Below are 7,919 nucleotides of genomic sequence, written 5' to 3'. Positions count from 1 at the left end.
CCATCCAGGATGTCCTGCTTATCATAGTGTGAATTCATATGTGTCTGTCCTATCTCTAACACATCTCATACAGATAACCATATGTCTTTTCAAACATACAGTTTATTGTTCACACATCACAGCTCAAAGAAAGGGAAACAACTCACCTCAAACAGCGGACTGGCAAAATAATCTGACAAACTAACAGTCTACATTTACATGATGTCACAAGTACCTGCCGAAAGAATTCACTCACAGATATCAGGTATAGTAGGCAAAAGTGGGTTAAAAGTCTGACTGCTCTGATGCAAAATATGATACTACATGCAAGTCTACTGGTGGGCAAAGGATAGTGAATGGAAGCTGGCTCTGGAATAGATGTTCCCTGACAGTGAAGTATGGTAAATGATCATGGACACAGTGCTGGACATTCAACAGTCACCAAGGCTAAAATCAGACTGGAAGCAGGACATCCTGGATGGTAATGTGGTTACCAGAAGGGTCCCTTTTTCCAAGCTTGTATGGCTTGTGGTATAGTAAACGAGAGCATCTGCTTAGCTTCAGGAAGCCTAGGGTTTCTATCTCTTTTCAGAACCCTTCAGAGATTTACCTAATCTGTGCAGACTGTTTGGTCCCTTCCTCTAATAGGTGTGAGCTTCTGCTTACTACGATTCTGCTGGTTATTCCCAGGTGCTTGCTTCTGATGGCAGCATACTTTGCTGTCAGGACTTTGAACAGGAATGCCTCCATGTTTGTTTTATTTATTTTGTGTTCTAAGTGTCCAGTGTAGAAGCTCCTGTTTTCTTAGAGTCATTTACTATCTCTGGCGCTTTAATTGTTTCTACTTCCCTTTGGTGCAGCACATTGAGCCCTGTGAAGAGGGATTTGATGAAGACATCCTATTTAGGACAGAGTGTTCCAAAGTCTTTAACTCTGCACATTGTCCAATTTTGGATCTCCATGTTAATTCCCATATATTGCAAAAAAGAAGATTCCCTTATGAGGGTTTAGCAATGCTCTGTTTTATGGAGCATTGATGCTTATAATGCATGGAAGCTTATTGATATCTTTAGAAGTCATTTTGCTATACATCTTTAGTGGACTGATAGTAGAAGCATTTACTATAGGCCAATGACCAATCTAGCTTCTGGTTTCAGGCCACCTTAACAGTGTTGTGTATGCATGGAATATGTCTTAAATACAATTAAATAGCGGATGTCAGAAGCTGTTTCTCTTAGCCTTTCTCCCAAATCAACTCCATTTTTTAAAAAGTTGGCTTTTCTCTTTGTTTCACAATTTTTATGAACAGATGCCCTAAATGAAATGTATAAATCCATATTGCATAGATTCTGTACAATCAGATTCCTTTCCAATCAATATTTTATCTGGCTGTCATAGGGAGCTTGTACGTGTGTAGCAGAATTCTCCTAATAAATACAGTTTCTATACTTGTTAGATGAACAGGATTATTGAGAAGCCTAAACTGAAACTGTATGTAAAATGTCTGCCCTGTAGTAACCTCTCAATCAATTGTGGTCACAGCTTACCTCCTGTGATGCACTGATGTAATTGAATGAGTAAATACTTACTAAAATGTCAAGTAATAATTTGAACACAGTAATTTTTGACAGTAATTTAAATAAGTAAAATACATAGAAAGTCTCTAAAAATGCAGACTATGTGAGAAGACTCATGAGACAAACTCTCAAGATGTAGATTGTGGGACATAAACTTGATAGAAAAATGTTAACTGATTTGGAAGACATATAGCTTTGAAAACAGCTTTATAACCTTTAAAATTTTAAAAGTTGTAACAATTTTTCCTTGAAAGTTGCAATTCTGATATGTGTAGAATCAGTGCTTTTTGAAGAACACTAGAATTTGAGATCAATAATCTCACTTTTACATAAAAACTTAAAATGGAAGAAGCAGCGGTATTGGAAGACTATAGCTCAGAGAAGCAAATGAAATATAATGCATTATAAAAACTATTATTCTTTAAAGCAAATCTGGTAACAAAGTTAGGAGTCCTTTTGTTTGTGTCCATTTCGTTTCTTGTTTCAGCTAATGACCTATTTTCAACCCCATTCTGAATTACTAATTTATTATTTTTGCTCAACACTGCAGCTATTAATTTATATATGAGAAAGGCATTTTCCCTGAAGAAATTTAGATAGGCTTATAAAGTTTTTATCACCAAGCAAATGATAAAGGGTAAACTCTATCCAAGCCATGAAACAAAATCTGATGTAATCATTTTTAAAATGAAGAAAGAAGATATAAACGTGCTGCCATGTAAAATCACTACTTGCTAGTAAAATTCACAGTAGCCATAAATGGGCAGAACTGTTATCTGCATGTCTGGTATCAATGTGCCTGCTCATGTCCTAGCATTGCTTTGATTTTTAGTTGAAATGTTATCTTATTCCAAATATCTATGGCTGCATCACTCCTCAAGCATAATGTGAAATATTTATATGTTTTCCAACATCTGTAGTTTTATCCTGAGGAGACTGAGTGAATACTGGGGTTGTTGCTGAAGGGAACCATTCTAACATCTTGTCAGTATCATTTTGTCAATACGTATAGCCTCATCAAGCACTATAAATCTGACTGCTGTGTCAGCTAGTCACATCACTTTCAGAAAATGAATAATTCAGACATCTGGAAAATAGTAAATATCAAATGCAGACAGGTAATAATTAGGGCCAGACTTGGATAAGGAATAAAGTGAGAGGATCATACACAAACATTGTCCATGACTTACGCAAACAGAGCCATAAGGCTTTTCATTTCTTATGCTATCTTAATATCTATTAGTAATGAAAAAATCAAGCTACATGATAACATCAAAATTCATTTCTTCTCAAATAAAAAATAAATCAACACCAATTTTGTGCAATCTTCTCTCTCCTAATACATGGAAAAATTCTTCATGTTTTATGAATCCTACTTTATATCAATACCAGATGATGATATTGCAAAAAGAAAAATATAAAGAAAAAACATTGATATTCATAATTTAAAAAAATCATTCACGATGAGGAATTAAATAGAATTAATCATGTTCTTATGACTCTTATTCCCAGGTTGAAAATTTGGTTCAACTCTTAAAAATCAGTTTATGTAACATTCCACTTAACTACTAAAGGCAAACAATCACAAGAAATGTCAGTAAGTATATAAAATATGGCTGACCATGTTCAATTGTTTTAAAAATCATTTGGATAGGTTGAGGATCACATGGATTTACTCAACAGCCTTTACGGCTCAATTTAGTGGAAACTAGTTGTCCCAATACATGAATGGATCCAAAATTATGCCCCATTAATCCAGACTGGATAGCATTTATTCACAGCAATATTTGGATATCGAACCTTGTAACTAAAGAATGGAGGATCACCTATGGGCACAATGAGCTATTCAACATGGAAGAGGATCCCATACCAGCTGGCATTGCCACCTTTGTTCTTCAAGAAGAATTTGACAGATAATCTGATGACTGGTAGTGTCCCCAAGCTGAAAGATCTCCTAGTAGTAGTAAAATTCTTAGATTTCTCTATGAAAAAAATGATGAATCTGAGGTGGAGATTATTCATGTTACATCCCCCATGTTGGAAACAAGGAGGGCAGATTCCTTCCATTATCCTAAACAGGCACAGCAATCACAAAGGTCACTTTCAAGATATCTGAGATAGTTGTTGATGCTGAAGGAAGAATAATAAATGTCATAGATAAAGAACTGGTTCAACCTTTCAAGATTCTGTTTGAAGAAGTTGAATATATTGCCTGAGCCAGATAGACTCCAGAGGGAAAATATTCCTGGTCCATTCTACAAGACCATGAATAAACGGTTTGGTTCTGAGAGGAACTTCTTCACTTGCATGGCCACAGATCCTAAGTAATGGCCCTGTTCATTCAGGTCAAGGTGATCCATATACTGCTCTGTGTATCTCTCCTGCAGATAGTTCTGATCTCCCCTGAGTTATTTGTCCCAGTAGAAGATGAGGCCATGGACAGGCAGAGACTCATAGAGTCATTTCCTGACTCTGTGACACCACTGATCATCTAAGGAGAAACAACAGACATACAAATAAATATCCACAATATCTTCCATGTTTTTCCTCAAACTCATCAAGACTAAATTGAGTTTATTTTTGCCTCTAAATGTAAAACAGGTTTTTGTCATGTGTATAAAATCACATTCATTTTAAAGGAGGGCAAATATAAATGGACCAGTGGTGGACTACCTGCATCAAGTGATTTCAAATGTCCTATCAAATAGGAAATAGCAATTACCAGTGGTGAATGAGGAATACTTAGCTGGCATGGATCTAATATCTGGGTTGATGACGCAAGAAAGCTGGTGTACTTTGAAGGCACCAAAGACTCTCCTTTGGAGCATCATCTGTACATGACCAGTTATGCAAAGTGGTGAGGCTGACTGCTGCCTCAGCCCACATTGGGGCTTCTTCATAAGTAAGTACAGCAACCAGAAGAATACATACTGCATGTCCCTCTACAAACTCTCAAGTCCTGAGGATGACCCAGTTCATAGAACAAAGGAATTTTGGGTCACCATTTTGGACACAATAGGTCCTCTTCCTGACTACACCCCCCCAGAAGTTTTTTTTTTTTTTTTTTTAAGTACTATGGGATTTGCACTGTATGGAATGCTGTATAAGCCTCATGGCCTACAACCTGGAAAGAAATTCCCCACTGTGCTCTTCATACATGGTGGTCCCCAGGTACAGCTGGTGAACAATCGGTTTAAGGGAATCAAGTATTTCAAGTATTTCTATCTGAACACCCTGAACTCCCTGGGTTATGTGGTTGTGGTGATAGAAAACAGGGGATCCTGTCACAGAGGGCTGAAATTTGAAGGCACCTTTAAACATAAAATGGGTCAAATAGAAATTGGTGGTCAAGTGAAAGGACTCAAGTACCTCATACCTCAACATAACTTCATTGACTTGGATCAAGTGAACATCCTTGGCTGGTCCTATGGTGTTAATGTATCAGGGTTGGATATCTTCTGGGTTGCTATTGATGGGGCCCCAGTCATTCTGTAAATCTATTATGATACAAGATACACAGAGCACTATATGGGTCACCCTGACCAGAATGAACAGGGCTATTACTTAGGATCTGTGGCCATGCTAGTGGAGAAGTTCCCCTCAGAACCAAACCGTTTATTCCTCTTACATGGGTTCTTGGATGAGAATGTTCACTTTTCACACACCAGTATATTGCTGAGGTTTTAATGAAAGCTGGAAAGACATGTGACTTACAAATCTACTCTCAGGAAAGTAACAGCATCAGAGTTCCTGGGTCTGGAGGACACTATTGTACTGGCTAGTTTTGTGTCAATTTGACACAGCTGGAGTTATCACAGAGAAAGGTGCTTCAGTTGGGGAAATGCCTCCATGAGATCCAGCTGTAAGGTATTTTCTTAATTAGCGATCAAGGGGGAAAGGCCCCTTATGGGTGGGACCATCTCTGGACCATCTCTGGTAATCTTGGGTTCTATAAGAGAGCAGGCTGAGCAAGCCAGGGGAAGAAAGCCAGTAATGAACATCCCTCCATGGCCTCTGCATCAGCTCCTGGTTTTTGACCTGCTTGAGTTCCAGTCCTGACTTCCTTGGTGATGAACAGCAGTATGGAAGTGTAAGCTGAATAAACCCTTTCCTCCCCAACTTGCTTCTTGGTCATGATGTTTTGTCCAGGATTAGAAACCCTGACTAAGACAAATTGGTACCAGCATAGTGGGGTATTCCTGGGACAACCTGACCATATTTTGGGGAGGACTGTGGAAGGACTTTGGAACTTTGGGCTAGAAGATTGGTGTTAAGAGCTCCATGGGATGTTGTGTAAAAGCTTGGAAGATAATGTTGAGAACAATGCAGAACAGTGCAATGGAGGCCTGGCTTGTGAAATTTCAGAGGGAAAATTAAAGATGCTTTTCAGGGCCATTGTTATTTTGATTGTGAAGATTCTGTGGTTCTGGTTAGCTGGGGCTGAAGAATCAGCTGTGATTAACAAGATACCAAAACTAGTAAAGTGAAACCTTTGTGTTACTGGGACTATTGATGCTGGTTACCTACCACATAAGATCTACTCCTGAAAGTAGATGCCATGCAGAAATCTGCAGTTCTTGGATAGTAATCTAATACCTTGATCATGCACATAGAACAGAGTGACATGTCCCCAAGGGAATGAGCAGTACCTAAGGAAACTCAATGAATCAAGGCACCAGTGCCACATATTCAGACTAGTTTACTTTACCTTTGCTAGCAGTATCAGACTCTTGGACTTAATTCGTGGACTTTATGGTATACCCTGAGTTTGTTTATATAACAGTAGTGATTGGTTTGGTTCAATTCCAGGATCTCTGACTAGTTATGGATTTGATAGCACTAACGTCTAAGTGAATAGCTTATGCTTCATCACTTGGGGGGGGGGGTTGTCCAGCATGGCATGTAGGAAATAATATTAAGCTTATGACTTTCCAGTCATTAATAATTTTTCAAAAATGGTTTAGTGGCCTCCTAAAGATACTTACTGGGTTGGGCTCTGACCAGGTTTTTAACCAATTTAAACATCATGTAGTGTAAGTAATCCTCCTTTTGCTTTAATGGTCTTCTTTCACATAAAGACAAGTAACTATGTAGCATGAGTTTAATCACAAGTCTCAAGATGTTGACAATTATAGGCAAAAAATTGTTAAATTATGTGAGAGCTTGAAATTTAACAGGCAAGTTTTTTTCTCCTTTTAGAAACAGAACATTTACACACTTACTTGTATTCTGAAAATATAATGGTTCTGTTTCCATTTTGCTTCTCCTTAATTAAAGTGTTCCCTAATTTCCAGGAAGTAAAAGAATTACAGTGGGAAGGGAAAAACCCTGGTGCAGGAGTGACCAGGAAAACCATGTAGCAAGGCTCTGCTTAAGAACTGAACAGAAATAGTTCATCAGGAATACTCATGAGAAAAACCAGGGCAAATGTAAACCTCCCGAGTGTCTGGGAACCAAAGCTAGGATGTCAAGCTTTGCTAGCACAGCTACAGGGTCAACCTTCGGAGAGGTTACTTTATAATTGAGTTTTTTGTTCTTTTTCCTTTTAACTTTAAAAACCTTACAAATCTAACTTTAACTTTTTGTATGTAATTTAGATATCACTACCTTAAAATAAAAAGATATCCAGACCACTTCTTTGCCATCAGCTAATCTCTGACAAACCATGGCACTCTTTTTGTTGGAAGCCAGTCAACAGTTCTGTTACTCAGCCATAACATTCTCCTGCTTCAGCCTTCTTGCTTGACTATGAAGGGATGCATGAGCTCTCAAGTGCTGGCTAGCATCTGCCCTTAAGGCCTTCCAGTAATAGATGGTACCCACTGCAGCCAGACACCTGTGGGTTTAACCCTCATTAATCATAAACCTCAGTGTTTAGACAGTTGCCATAACTTAAAAATCATGCCAAGAAATGTCACTGTGTTTCTTTCTCACTGCCACATCAGGTCCCTTCCTAAGAGAACACAGTGAAGACAGGGACTGCCATAGTAGAGGTGGGTGCTTTAGGAAGCCTGGAGATAAATGGCAGGTGACCATGGGCTTCTGTCCTGGGAAGGGAGGGCTGGGTTTGCCAGCTGTAAATTTAGGCTGTATGATACAGCCCCCACATTTCTTATTGTCTATCTCTTTTGATTTTCATGCTTATGAAATTTTCTTGTGGCAAAATTTGTTTATATTTTTCAAGTTAAATTAAACTGATTTGAGTAACTTTCCTTCCTCTAAAAAAAAACATACTGTAGGAAAAGCCACAGACAATTTAAGCTTGGCAGTATATGAATAATGAATAGTTGATGCCTATTTATTCTCTTCTCAAGGTGGGATTCTATTCAGAAAATGTTGATGACTATGAAGGTGACTTTAAAG

The 7,919-nt window shown here is 38.2% G+C and overlaps 1 pseudogene; it reads left to right on the top strand.

The window, feature by feature from the left end:
* Positions 1 to 390: 390 nt before the first annotated feature.
* On the top strand, positions 391 to 5,338 carry LOC110339015 (annotated as a pseudogene).
* The last annotated feature ends 2,581 nt before the right edge of the window (positions 5,339 to 7,919 follow it).

The sequence above is a fragment of the Mus pahari genome, chromosome 22 (genome assembly GCF_900095145.1).
Source record: "Mus pahari chromosome 22, PAHARI_EIJ_v1.1, whole genome shotgun sequence".
Classification (NCBI taxonomy): Eukaryota; Metazoa; Chordata; class Mammalia; order Rodentia; family Muridae; genus Mus; species Mus pahari.
This window is presented reverse-complemented; position numbering and strand designations above follow the sequence as displayed.